The sequence below is a fragment of the Pinus tabuliformis genome, chromosome 1_2, assembly GCF_031772625.1.
Source record: "Pinus tabuliformis cultivar Carrire ecotype Pingquan chromosome 1_2, CPIR1, whole genome shotgun sequence".
Taxonomy (NCBI): Eukaryota; Viridiplantae; Streptophyta; class Pinopsida; order Pinales; family Pinaceae; genus Pinus; species Pinus tabuliformis.
Window position 1 is genome coordinate 709,940,014 of NC_142298.1, and position 15,338 is coordinate 709,955,351.

Here is a 15,338-nt window from a genome sequence, read left to right on the forward strand (position 1 = left end):
TGTCTAATTTCTTACTAGATGGAGTAATAAAGATTTGAAGGTTAAAATGTTGGGGCTTTAAAACATATATAGCAGAGTTATTTGATTTGAAGCATATACACACATAATAATGGATTAGTTCATCTGTATTTTCCCTCATTTTTCTTGCTAATATTTCATCTTTATATTTATTGGCTTGAGCTCTTTGTCACTATAGAATTAGAATATTTTTTCATAACTTGTTTTTTAACAAAACATGGTTCATCTATAATAAATATTAGCTTTTCCTATGTTATGATATACAAGGAATAAATCTTCTCAAAAATATCAGAAAGGCATAATAAACTCTTGGTTTCTATAAGAAGAAACCTTTCTACCTATGTTTGAACAATTTTGAGAATTCATTGTGTTTTCATTTCTTGAGGTCTCAGTTAAATTTGCATCTATTGCTTTTTTCATGGTATCTGCTTTTGGTATTTCCATATAGTTAATGTAATGCACCAAACTATTACATAGTATTTTGTCACCGACCCTACATCCCATGATCCTGGATAGAGTCAGTCCCTGAATGACATCTGCTCTTTGTCATCTACCAAAATATGTGTCCAAATCTTCCATATTACTCAAAAAGATTGCCTAAGCTCATTAATCCTAAAGTTGACCCCTTTTTACCCATGTTTCAAAATCGTCACAGGTCATCAATATCAGGCTTGTGACAATAGCCCAGAATGAACTAATGCCTCGCGATGTGATCTCTGAGTCTAAGTGTTTGACCCATGACAACCCAGATATGGCGAAATAGTTTAAACATAATACTTCTGGGTTGTTCTGGAGCTGGTTGTTGGGTCAAAGAAGTTTTCCTCTCCTCATTTGAGATGGTGGTTCCACCTTTTGAATAACCTCCCATGAAGATAAGTTTCCTCTACCCTCATTTATGGAGGCTCCTCCTCTTATAAAAGCATCCTCCATGGCTATGTTGGATTGATAACTTACATTTTGGATTGCTAATAGCCTAGCCATAGCTTGTGAGGTATGATAATAGCCTTGTCTTGAGGAGAGTTCTTGATATTGTGTCAACCTTGTTAAAAATGAAACAAATGTCTTGAGGATAGTTCTTTCACTGTGTCAACCTCGTTAAAAAATGAAACAACTCCCTTTTCCCAATCGAGTCTTTAATTGAGATCTCATAAAATCCCAGTCAAGTCTTTCCTGGATCTCGAAAGTGAAACTTCATTACATCCACCTAGTTGAATGCAATGAAGCTTGGGGGGCATGTAGCTTGATTGAATCATTATGCTGGAGGCATGCGAAACTTATTCAAGAATAGTTTTTCATTTCAAGCTTGTATAAAACATGAAACCAAATCCAAGTAGAGTTCTCCATGGTTCAAGCTTGTGTAAAAATTAACCCACACTTGATTTACGTCTCGTGATTATCATTTTAATAAGCTGATTTTTGCTAGATGAGCCTTGGTTGTTTCATTCCATTGCCACCATCTCTTTGGCTAATCATATGCTTTCACTTTGTTGCTTTTCCTTTCCTAAGGGACTGCAACGATAAGTGATTTTATTAGCTAGCCTCTTGACCATTATGTGTTTTGAGCAGTTCCTCCACTACGGGAACCAGTTGCCACCCTTTATACCACTCATTCCTCCAAGACGAGTCACCTTTAAGTTCTTTTCTGACTCGTAAAAGCTGAAAAGATTTTCGAGTATTTTTCCCTTTTGACTCGTAAAGGAAATAAAATGGCGGGTCCGCTTTCAAGCTCTTTTCTAACCCTTTTAAAAGATGAAAAGATCACCAAGCTCTTGTCGCTTTGAACTTGTTAAAGGCTGTGAAGCGTCATCTACCCAGTATACATTTACCCCATTTTCGGGCTGGGATAGATTATTTACGAAAAAGGTATACATTGATCTTTCATGGTCAATAGGTTCCCTTGGCTATTATTTTCTACATTTTCGCGTTCAAGGGACAAATTTACGAAAAGGGACCTTTGGAGTTTTCTTTTCTGTGTCTTTTTAAACTCTCTAAACATGAAAAGACTCCAAGTTTCACCTATGTCCGACTCGTTAAACCCTGATGACATTGAACTTGTCACCATGACGAGATCGACCTTCTCCTTCCTAGGGCTCGTTAAAACTCACTAGGTTGGATTTTTCCCAAGGACAAACTTATATTGCAAGCATATGATATCCCCTTCAAGCTTGTGTTTCAAAAATAATTGGGGTACTCGCCAGCGATGGTGGGGGAAAATTTGCAAATAGTTTGTTGATTACCTACGATAGCTTGTCGCTCTTTATTGGGTTGTGTTATATTCTTTTCACAACTAGCTCATGTGGTTAACCAGGGGTTAGAAGGGGGGCGAACACCTTATGACCTCCCCCTTCCTCCCCCCCCCCCCTCTGCTATGCAATCAACGCAAGGAAGGGGGGGCGAAGCCCCCCCTTCCTTGCATTGATTGCATAGCGGAGGGGGGGGGGGGGGAGGAAGGGGGAGGTCATAAGGTGTTTGAAGGGTACTCGTAACCCCACTCTATGGGGTCTGGGGTAGCACCTCGGAAAATTTTGGTTTTGGACCCTATGTTAGGTTGGGCGGACCCACCTATGGTTTCGTGCATGATTTTCGCACATGATTTTAGACGCGATGGTTTTCGGTCCATGGTTTTGGACGCGATGGTTTTCGGTCCATGGTTTTGGACGCGATGGTTTTCGGTCCATGGTATTGGATGCTTCGGCATGTATAAATATGTATTGTAACATTGAAAGGAACATAATGAAAAATCAAGCTGGTAGTCCCGGTTTTGGGATCTAGGGGAAAATTTCTGTGTCTATTTGTTTTATGTGTTATGCTCTCGCACTGTTTATTTTATGTGTTTTAGAATTCGTATGCAGGTAATTTCTGTACGGGGTTAAAACCTATATTTTCTATGATAGTTGTTTTGGCTTCAAGGGGATGCCTTTGTTGCTGAGGGGTTTCGCTCGGGCCTGTGGTAGACCCTGTTCAGTGGGAGATTTGCGAGATCGATTTTGTTGGTGAAAGAAGATGGCGAGTAGTGGAAAGATAGAGATCAAGAAATTTAATGGTCAGAGTTTTGATTTGTGGAAACTCAAGATGGAGGATTTGTTGGTGGATAAAGATCAGTGTATCGCGGTAGATTTGGGTACTAAACCAATGGAAGTGTCTGATGAAGAATGGAAGAAGTTGGATCGAAAGGCAAAGAGCACAATACGATTGTGTGTCTCAGATTCAGTATTTTTGAATGTATCAGGGGAAGCTACGGTGAAGGCTTTGTGGGACAAGTTAGGGACTTTGTACCAATCTAAGTCTCTAGTGAATAAACTATTCCTATAGAAAAAGTTGTATAAAATGAGGATGAAAGATGGAGACTCGGTGACAGAGAATTTGAACACATTTAATATTGTGGTAAGTCAATTAGCATCTGTCAATATTAAAATTCAGATGAAGATAAGTGCATTAGTTTGTTGTGTTCTCTACCAGATTCGTGGGATAGTCTGGTTATTGCAATAGGTAGCAATGCAATTGCCTTGCATTTTGATGAAATAGTCTCATTCTTGCTGACAGAGGAGATGAGTCAGAAAAATAAGAGCCAAAATGGTGATGCCTTATCTGTACGAGGGTGGTCCCAGAACAGAAACAAAAATAAGTCATTGAGTGGGAGACCTAAATCTAGAGGGAGATATAAATCTTTGGGAAAACTTGTAAAGGTGGTGTGCTGGAAATGTGGAAAGGAAGGGCACTACAAAAGAGACTGTAAATCTAAAGCTCCTGACAAAGGAAAGGGATCTGATGATGCTCCTTCTGTAGAGGCGAAAACCACCTTAGATTAATGTGGGGATGTGTACTTGGTTTCTTCAAGTACACATGTAGATCATGAGGCATGGTTGATTGACTTAGGTGCATCCTTTCACTTCACTCTCCACAGAGAGTGGTTCTGTGAGTATGAGAAATGTGATGGTGGTGATGTCTTCTTAGGGGATGATAGGAAGGCCAGAATCGTTGGTCGAGGAAAGGTAAAGTTGAAGTTGCAAGGTGGAAGGGTTAGAACACTTCCGGGTGTTCTACATATTCTTGCATTTGCTAGAAATGTGATTTTTGTAAGCAAGCTAGATGATGCAGGTGTAAAAACAGTGTTTGAGAAGGATACTTGCAAGATGGTTCAGGGAGCACTGGTATTGATGTGGGGAGTTTAGATTGGAACTTTGTACAAGCTACAAGGTATCACTATTATTGATGGATGCAAAAGTTCTGTGGTTCCTGAAAGTGGAGCAGAAGATCTAGTGGTCTCTGGAGAGAAGACCATGCTATAGCATCAAAGGCTTGGACATATTGAAGAGAAAGGCCTTTGAATACTTCATGGTAAAGGTATGGTAGAAGGTATGAGTAATAGCTCTTTGGATTTTAATTTATGTGAAAATTATTTATAGGGAAGCAGAATCGGGTGAGTTTCCCTTTGGTGGTAAGAGGGCAAAACATATATTAGAGCTTGTGCACAGTGATCTGTTTGGACCTGTGAAGGTTCCATCACTAGGTAAGTCTGTGTACTATGTATAATTTATAGATGACTTTTCAAGGAATACATGGATATATTTCCTTAAGAAGAAATCTGAAGTCTTTGACGGGTTTAAAAATTTTAAGGCTCTGGTGGAAAACCAAACAGAGAAGAAGATAAAGGTGCTGAGAATAGATAATGGTGGAGAATTTTGCAGCAAGGAATTTGAAGAATTCTGTAAGAATTGTGGTATAGCATGGCAGAAGACTACTTCATATACACCTCAGCAAAATGGAGTTTCAGAAAGAATGAACAAGACGTTGATGGAAAGGGCAAGAAGCATGCTCAGTGGTGCTGGGTTAGAACAGGAATTTTGGGCAGAGGCGGTGGACACTGCATGTTATTTGGTCAATAGGTCACCTTCATTAGCGTTGGAGGATAAGACTCCGCAAGAGGTATGGACTGGTAAGAAACCCTCTCTTTCACATTTGAGGGTATTTGGATGTGATGCATATGTACATGTTCCAAAGGAGAAATGAACCAAGTTGGATAGTAAATCTGAAAAGTGTATATTTATTGGGGATAAGGATGGTTTAAAGGGTTATAAGCTTTGGAACCCAGTAACAAGGAAGGTTGTGTACAGCCGAGATGTGGTGTTCAGAGAGGTAAAAGATGTTATTAAACATTAATTCCAACCAAATGAACCTGAGAAGATAGATTTTGAGCTAAAGGAGGAAGAATCATACTCTACAGTATAGGAGGAATCAGAAAATGAAGAGCCACAAACTCTGGGTGTGAGAAGATCAGTTTGAGAAAGAAGGCAACCAGAAAGGTATAGTCCATCTGCTTTCGGTTCAATTTTTACTTTATCTATTACTAATGATGATCCCAAAACTGTGAAGGAAGCAGTAGATTCAGAGGATGGAAAACTCTGGAAAGAGGCCATGGTTGATGAAATGGCATCTTTGCACAAAAATGAGGCTTGGGATCTGGTGGAGTTGTCGGCTGGAAGGAAACCCATTGGCAGCAAATGGGTGTTCAAGAAGAATACAAATGCAGAAGGAAAAGTGGAGAAATAGAAAGCTTGGTTGGTAGCAAAAGGTTATTCCCATGTGCCGGGAATTGATTTTGGTGATATTTTTTCTCCTGTTGCCAAAGTAACTTCTATTAGATTACTTTTATTTGTTGCTTCTATTTTTGATTATGAAGTAGAATAGATGGATGTGAAGACAACATTTCTTCACAGGGATCTGGAGGAGGAGATCTTCATGAAGCAACCTGAAGGTTTTGTGGTGAAGGGTAAGAAAGAACTGGTATGCAAGTTAAAGAAGTCTCTGTATTGGTTAAAACAGTCACCAAGGATGTGGTATCAGAAATTTGATACATTTATACGGGGACTTGGCTTCCCCAGAAGAAAAGCATATCACTGTGTGTATTTTAAATTAATTGGTGACTGTGTTATTTATCTGGTCTTGTATGTGGATGATATGTTGTTGGTTGGAAATGACAAAGAAATTATCCAGGATTTGAAGACCCAATTTTCCTCCAAATTCGACATGAAAGATCTTGGTGCTGCAAACTATATTTTGGGCATGGAAATTAAAAGAGATTGTACAAAGAGGAATCTCTGGTTAAACTAGAGGAAGTATGTCGAGACAATACTGCAGAGGTTTAATATGCAGGATAGTAAACCAGTGAAGGTTCCTATTCTTGTAGGTGTGAAGTTATCTGCTGAACAGTGTCCCAAGACACAAGAAGAGGAAGAGGACATGTCCTGTATTCCATATGCAAGTGCAGTCGGTAGCCTGAAGTATGCAATGGTCTGTACTAGACTAGACATTGCACATGTAGTGGGAGTATTGAGCAGGTTTGTGTCAAAACCAGGGAAGGAGCACTAGAGAACAGTGAAGCGAGTTTTTAGGTATTTGCGTGGCACTAGTGATTATGGTTTAAGCTACGAAGGAAGACCAGGATTGGACAGAGTGTTGGATATTCATGGCTTTGTTGATGCAGACTGGGCTGGAGATATGGATCAAAGAAGATCTACAAGTTGGTATGTGTTTTAACCTATTTAGAGGTGCAGTCAGTTGGATGAGTAAGAAACAATCTGTAGTGGCACTATCAACTACAGAGGAAGAATACATGGAAGCCACTCATGCAAGCAAGGAAGTAGTTTGGTTGTAGATATTGTGTTCAAGTATTGGGTTAGTACATGAAGCTATAAGAATAGACTGTGACAGCCAAAGTGAAATTTTCTTGGCAAAGAACCCTACATATCATTCAAAGACAAAGCATATTGATGTTCAGTATCACCTTTTGAGGGATATGATAGAAGACAAAAAGGTGTTGTTGGTAAAGGTGGACATTGTTGAGCATTGGAAAAGGTATGGAATTACCACTTATTTCTTTATATTTTCCTTTAAATCATAACTTCTTTACATTCTAAGATGGTCATATGTTAAAGGATTATGATAGAATTAAGGGAATTTGTGATTGATGTAAAATTATTAATTATTGTCTTTTTCTAAGCAGAAAGTGAAGAAAATGGAAAATCACCATTCCGAAGGAAAAGACAAAGCAAAACCAACTGTTGTCCCTTTGACAGGGAACCACATCCAGACGAGGAAATCAAGATCGAAACGCATGGACCGGGAAAATGAAAAAGAAACACAATATCAGTGCAAGAGGACGAAAAGATAACTGAAGATTGAAGATATGGCGAATCCCTCAGGATCCTTTGATCCTGAGGGATCACTACCTCAAGACCTATCTGTATTTTTGATATCTCTACCTGGCCATTATAAAAAGGGACAATGTTGCTAGCCCAAGTAGTAGATTATGGTTGATTTATAGAATTTTCTATTGTAATCTGAACTTTGATCATCGATACTCTTTAAAGAGTGATAGTTGTAACTCTAGTTTTATGATTAATACATAACTTCGTTGCTGTTCTGTTATCTGATCCTGGAGTAACCGCAGCAGTGCTTCCCTGGTGGCTAAGGGCCTAGACCTAGTGGATCACTTGCTGTCTATATCATTAATTTCCAATTTTAGTTGTGTGTGGTCTGATTTCCTTTGCATTCGCTTTATTCAGTAATCTTATGTTCCTTAACATTTCATTGACTTGCTCTGTTATACCGAATTCGTAATTGAAATAGCAAGACTATTCATTCTGAAATAGTATCGCATTGTCTAATTCGGATATTGTTGTTCATTCACAGATTGATACTATTGTTCATTTACAGATTGGTATTGTTGTTCATTTACAGGTTGACATTGTTTTTCATTTGCAAATTGACATTGTTGTTCATTTGGCTACGGTTTACTTACAATTGTGATTGTTGTTCATTCGATTACTGTTGCATTACAACTACAATTGTCGTTCCTTTATAATTGTGGTTAATACTCATTATGTTAGAATAGGATTATTGATTCCATAGTCACTGTGTGTTTACATTTGATTAAGTTTTGTTGTTCCATATTTCGTAGACTTACTTAGGTTTGTTGTTCCTTTCTTAGATTTCTATTCAATCCCTTTATTAGTCAAAGGTTGTTGTTCAATTCCTTTCGGTTAAGGTTGCTGCTTAATTCATTCCCATAGATTAAGCTTTGCTATTTGATCTTTTCAATAGATTAGTTGTTGTTCCTTTTCTGTTAATTGAATTGTCATTTCAAGTATTTGCTTTGGTGTAAATAGAAGGATCTACAACTGTAGCAAACAATGACTATTGTTGTCTAGTTCTCAGATTGGAGATCTTGTCTTTGATTGATTTTCATTTGCATTAGTTTACAGGGGAAAGAGTTATCATTACTGCATCCTTGACTGATGATTGCTGTAGTTTCTTGATTTAGTTACAAAGAATTTAAGTTTCTTGCCATTACATTTAGAGTTTGTTTCCAACATTTATTTACTTTTGTGAAGCACTATACTGCTAGCATTACTCTTGAACAAGTGACTGCCTCAGACTGAGTACATTCTTGAGATAAAAATCATACCTGGATTGATAATTAATATAGGGTAAATAGAGGTTAAAAAGGCCCTTTTTACTGCCCAACATTTTGGTGTCGTTGCCGGGGAGAGTGTAGCCATTTGTTTCTTTTGAAGAGAGAGTAGTGTAAGTACCTGCTAGGAGAGAGTTAGGTTTTAAAAATGAAAGGTAAGAACCTACGTGTGGAGCATGTAACAACCCTGCTCCCCTGCCCGCTTTCCTGCAGATTTGTTGTTATTTTGGGTAGGAATAAGTACTTGATTTGTGTGCATGACTAAGCAGAAAAAGCCTAAAAAGAATCTTAAACCCCTACCTAAGCCTGATAAAGCTAAGGGGCTAGTGATCCTTGGTTGATCAACCTTTATAGACGAAATCCTTAAAAAATTAGAATCTCAGCCTTCAGTAGGACCTAGAAATGTTGCTTCTAGACAACCTACTAGTTCCCTTCAAGCCACAGAATCACCATTTGTAGCCTTTGCTGAGGTGCACAGCCAAACAGAGGAGCAAGATTTTCAAGAAATTGAGAATTCTAGCCCAAAATTGTTACAAGAAGGGAACCTTAGTAACCTATGCGAAGGAGGAGAAGAAATAGGGGAAACTGAAGAACCAAGATCTCCTCTTAGAATAGTAAAGCCATTAAGCAGCCCAGATAAGGGAAGTGCTATCAAAATTATCTAGAAAAAAGCTTAAGAACCTGAATCCCCCCAGACATTAGTTCAAAAAGGAACTCTCATCATCCCAGACAAAGGAAGTGCTGTTAAGGCCATTCCTGCTCCTTCTAGCCAGCCTAGGAATACCCTCCTAGAAATCCCAGAAGGATATTGGCACATATTTGACCAAATGGCCCAGAATCAGCAAATCCCCCAAACCTCAACACTGCAATATCCCATTGTAGATACTGCAGTTAATGCACCTATGAAGGCCATTCCTCTCCAGCATATCCCTACATTCCATGGCCTAATATCGGAATATCCAGACGCATTTTTATTTGAATTTGATGTGCTGTGCAGGAGATACGATTATACCACTGATCCCCAAAAGATAAAATTATTTCCCTCTACATTAAAAGGGGTTGCTTTACGATGGTTTATGGGGTTAGGTGGAGGTGTCATAAACGACTGGGATCAGATGAAAGGTGCTTTCCTGAAGAAATATCAGGATTATTTTAGCTCTAGAGAGTTAAAGGATGAAATATTTTAGATGGTAGCCAGACCTAATGAGACACTGGAAGAATATGTTGAACTCTTTCAGTATAATCTTCAGAGATCCCCTTATGTATCATTGCCTTTACCTGACAATGTATTAAAAATGACATTAATTAAAGGCATGAAGGAATAATGGGTTGAAACACTAAATATTATGGGAAAGGGTGACATCTATCAAGAAGATTTTGCTAACATCATTGATTTATGTATCAAGAGTTCATGAGGTAGCATAATGCTAAAACCAGCGGAACGTGATAGGTTCACAAGGCACAACAAGATCTCCAGTGAAGGAGTAACCCGCGTAGAAATCAGAAATTTACTGGAGAATTTCAAAACTAATATATTGGGGACTCTGACAATGCAACTCGATATTATGCAAGCTAAACAGAAACAAGCAGAAGCAGAGCAAAACCTAGCAATATTATGCCCTAGATGTAGAAAAAAACACAACCACAAGGAGTGCCCACTAGATGCAGTTCAAGTCTGTGCTATTTGTACAAAAGATCACTCCACGAAAGATTGCCGCTCACTTCCTGGTTTGAAAGCAGTATACAAAGAAGTGGAAGAAGAATCAGAACCAGTGTACCTACTTAATCAGAGCTATCAATGGCAGCCACGACAATCAGGTATGTCCTCCGATTCATCTTCTTCTTTCCAGCCTCTGTAATATCATGCTCAACAATATAATACAATATGGCAAAATCAACCTCCCTTTTGAAACTGGTCACAACAGCCATTTCCCTCATCACCATGGCTGAATCAAACAAGCCAATCTAATTGGCCAAATTTTCCCTACTCTTCACCATATTGGAAAAACAACGCATATCCAACACAATGGTCCCCTCCCACTTCACAGAGTCAAGCTTGGCAGAAAAACTAGCAGAGACCGATGAATCAACCAGCTAGAACCATTCCACTCCCTCAAACTACACTGCTAGCACCATACACACTACAACAAAATACCTAATCCAACTTAAGAGCACAACTCCCAGCCCAACCCAACTCGAACCCAAATAATAGGCTGGTTCAATCCATTCAAATAATCGAAACACCAGAACTAGAAACTGATCTAAGGGAGTGCAATGACCTTCAATTAAGGTCTGGGCGCATTATAGAAACTGAGGGAGATAAACATGCTCAAGTTGAAAATTGGATACCCGCAGAACAACCATTACAAGAAGAAAATGTGGTCAGACAGCAAACTCATGACCAAGCAACCACATCTTCTCCCCCATTCCCAAAACGATTAATCATATCGTGCTCTATAGAACATCTTGACTTTGATATTCTGGGAGAACTAAAATTTTTTTATATAAAAATCCCACTCCTCCAAGTGATCCAAGATATCCCAATATATGCAAAAACCATCAAAGAATTATGTATAAAAAAACCAAGGAGGAGAATAACAAATAACCCAATAGTCCAAGTAGTTGGCACCCTATCTGATCTGTTATCAGGAAGAGAAGCACCTGTCAAATATGAAGACCCAGGAAATCCAATAGTGACAGTGCAAATCAATGGACAAACCTTTTCAAATGCCCTAGTTTCTTTAGGGGCTGCAATTAATATTTTAACAACCACCACTTGTTAAAAATTGGGCATTACATCAGTGCAACCAACCTCCACCTTATTAGAACTAGTTGATTGATCAATAGTTAGGCTAGAAGGTACACTTCACAATGTAATGGTATCCGTAGATTCTTGGGAATATCCTACTGACTTTATGATAATCAACCCTAAAAACTGACTCGATGGACACCCGTTAATATTAGGTAGACCTTGGCTTGTGACTGCTGATGCTTACATTGGTTGCTGACAAGGTAGCATGACCATAACTATAGGGAGTAACATAAAGAATCTAGCTCTATACCCTCTAGCCCAGCCAAGCGTGACAATAATAAAAATTAATAAACATCCTGTATCCTACCTCACAGAAAACATTAGATCCCCATTAACCATAGAAGATGCCCTCGATTTCAAAGATCAAACAGAGGATGATGCTATTAACAAATTCATTAACCAATCCAAATGCAGATCCCATGTACAATGTCACATGATAGAGGCAGCATTTGACAATGAACTAGAAGAAGATCCTCTCAAAGACACTCATGATCAAACAATACCCACTACCTCTGTTTCAAATAACAAAACTATAGAGATTGAGCCAGGAAAAACCTTGAACATCAATAATAACCTAACTCCCGAACAAGAAGAAAAGTTGGTCCAACTACTAAGAAAATATAAGGAAGCTTTTGCATGGGATTATCTGGACATGAAGGGAATTGATCCCCAACTGCGTACGCACAATATTTATACAGAAAAAGATGTGAGACCTGTTTGCCAACCCCAACAGAGACTTAACCCTCACCTGAAAGATATTGTAAAAGTTGAATTACAAAAACCTTTGGATGTAAACTTTATTTATCCAATCTCTGATAGCAAGTCGGTCTCTCCACTAGTAGTGGTGCCAAAGAAGAATGGAAAGTGGTGGATTTGTGTAGATTACAGAGAATTAAACAAAGCAACACAGAAAGACAACTGCCCCTTCCATTCATTGATCAGGTATTAGACACATTAGCAGGAAAGAAATTCTTTTCTTTCTTGGATGGCTTCAGTGGATACAATCAGATTCAAATTTCCCCTGAAGACTAGGACAAAACTACTTTTACCTATCCATGGGGAACATTTTCCTACAGAGTCCTACCTTTTCGGCCTATGCAATGCCCCTGCCACATTTCAGAGGGCCATCCTTAGCATCTTTTTAGATTTAATAAATGAAGGGCTCGAAGTATATATGGATGATTTCACACCATATGGAGATGATTTTGAGCTAGCACTAGACACATTGGAAAAGGTGCTGCAACGATGTATCGCCACCAAGCTCTGCTTGAGCCATGAAAAGTTCTATATGATGATGACTGAAGGGCTCATCCTAGGTCATTATATCTCAGCAGCTAGAATACAGGTAGATCTGACCAAAATTCAAATAATTTTGTTAATACCTACTCCTACCACACAAACAGAGGTACGTAGTTTTCTAGGATTTTCTGGTTATTATCGGAGATTCATAGAACGTTTTTCTCAAATAGTTGCACCTCTCTACGCACTGACAGGGAATGTTGATTTTGTTTGGACAGATAAATGTGACCATGATTTTTAGGATCTGAAAAAGCTTGTGTCAATAGCCCCAGTGCTCAGAGGCCCAAATTGGGACCTGCCGTTTTAAATTTCATCAGATGCTTTAGACACAGCTATTGGAGCAGTCCTTGAGCAGGAAGAAGACAAAAAACCATATGCAATCTATTATCAGCAAGAATTTGTCTCCTACTGAGCTAAACTATACTGTTACTGAAAAAGACTTTTTAGCTGTAATACATGCTATAAATAAATTTAGGCACTATATCACTAGATATCTTGTTGTTTTATATACAGATCACTCTGCCATAAAATATTTAGCAAATAAACCTATTACAAATGGTAGAGTAACAAGATGGTTGATCTTATTGCAGGAATTTGAAATCACAATAAAATATTGACCTGGGAAAGAGAATCCTGTAGCTTATTTTCTCTCATGAATGTCGAAGCCAGTGGACGCAGCAGCAGTTGAAGATCAATTCCCAGATGAACATTTATTTGCTTTTACTGTCAAGACACCCTGGTATGCTAATGTTGCAAATTATTTAGCAGTAGGAAAATTACCAAAGCATCTGACCCCCAATGAATGAAAATAGATTGTTCAACGTAGTACCCGATTTTCTTGGAATGGGGGCTACCTATTTCATACAGGGGCATATATGCACATCAGAAGGTGTGTCCGTGAAGATGAAATATTTGAAATTCTGAAAGCCTGTCATGACAGACCATGTGGTGGACATTTTGCAGATCGAAGGATTGGTCACAAAGTTCTGCAAATAGGATATTATTGGCCCACAATCTTTAAAGATGCTAAGAAATTTATTCAAGCCTGTGACAGTTGCCAAAGAGCAGGACGCCCTGGACAGTCCGACGAAATGCCTTTAAATCCATAGTTAGTAATTGAACCATTTGAGCATTGGGCGCTCGATTTTACTGGCCCACAATCTTTAAAGATGCTAAGAAATTTGTCCAAGCCTGTGACAGTTGCTAAAGAGAAGGATGCCCTAGACAGTTCGACAAAATGCCTTTAAATCCACAGTTAGTAATCGAACCATTTGAGCATTGGGCACTCGATTTTGTTGGTCCAATCAACCCATCATCAATTCAGAAAAACATACATTCTAGTAGCAACAGAGTATGTTACCAAATGGGTTGAAGCAGAGGCACTTCCAAGAGCTACAGAGGACTCTGTGATTCATATCCTATTCCAAATATTTGTGCGATATGGCCTCCCAAGGGACATAATCACTGACGGAGGACCACAATTTGTAGGTAATAAAATCGCTACAACATTAAAAAATTATCACATTCAGCACAAAATTACCACTCCATATCACCCACAGGCAAATGGCCAAGTAGAAAGCATGAATAAAGTGATAGAGGCAATATTGACAAAAACCATTGCATCACACAGGCGTGACTGGGCTTCAATATTGTTGGAGGCCTTGTGGGCATATCGAACAACATGGAGAAACACCACCGGTTATTCACCATATCAGCTAGTATTTGGAAAGGAACCCATCTTTCCAATAGAGTTCGAAATACAAATGTTAAGAACAGCACAGGAGGTCGGTCTGAATTTAAATGAGGCCTAGACTAATAGACTACAACAAATTAATGAGCTAGATGAAATTAGGCTCTCGGCTCTTCAACGCACTGCATTAATCCAACAACAGAGAGAAAAATGGCACGATGCCCTGATCAAAAAGAAAATCTTCCAAAAAGGAGAATGGGCACTTCTATAGGATTCTGGGTTTTAGGATTTTCCGGGAAAACTTCAGACTCACTAGCTTTGACTGTATGAAATCCAGAAAGTGCATGACAATGGCACCATTACTTTGACTACTATTGACGGATCTGGACATACCTTTAAAGCAAATGGACACCGAGTGCGACTGTACCATAAACTGCTTACTCGGGAATCCTTCTACAAGAAACTCCGGGAAGATTCCGATATGTAGATTCTTTTCAAGGGAAATAATCCTTCCTTGGCATTGTTTCACTAAGTAATTTCATTGTTCTTAAATTTTGTACATAAGCTTTTCTTTTCTGCTTATATAAATTACTTTTTGTACAGATTTTTGCATTTCTGCATTTTTTTTTTTTGTTCCTTTCCGAAGGAACACCATTTCTTCCTTTTTGTTGCTCCTTTTCGAAGGAACAACACTTTTGCATTTTGCTGTTCCTTTCCGAAAGAACAACGTTTCTACCTTTTTGTTGTTCCTTTTTGAAGGAACAACACTTTTTCATTTTGTTGTTCCTTTCTGAAGGAACAACATTTCTTCCCCTTTGTTGTTCCTTCCCAAAGGAACAACACTCTTGTATTTTGTTGTTCCTTTCCGAAGGAACAACATTTTCATCATTTTTGTTGTTCCTTTCCTAAGGAACAACACTTTTTCATTTTGCTATTCCTTTCTGAAGGAACAACATTTTCGTCGTTTTGTTGTTCCTTTTCGAAGGAAAAACACTGTCACATTTTGTTGTTCCTTTCGAAAGGAACAACATTTCTGCCATTTTGCT

The 15,338-nt window shown here is 38.6% G+C and overlaps 1 pseudogene; it reads right to left on the reverse strand.

Annotated features, from left to right (window-relative positions):
* The window catches only part of LOC149207707 (polyamine oxidase 6-like), a 144,860-nt pseudogene that overhangs the window by 97,371 nt on the left and 32,151 nt on the right, over positions 1–15,338 (reverse strand).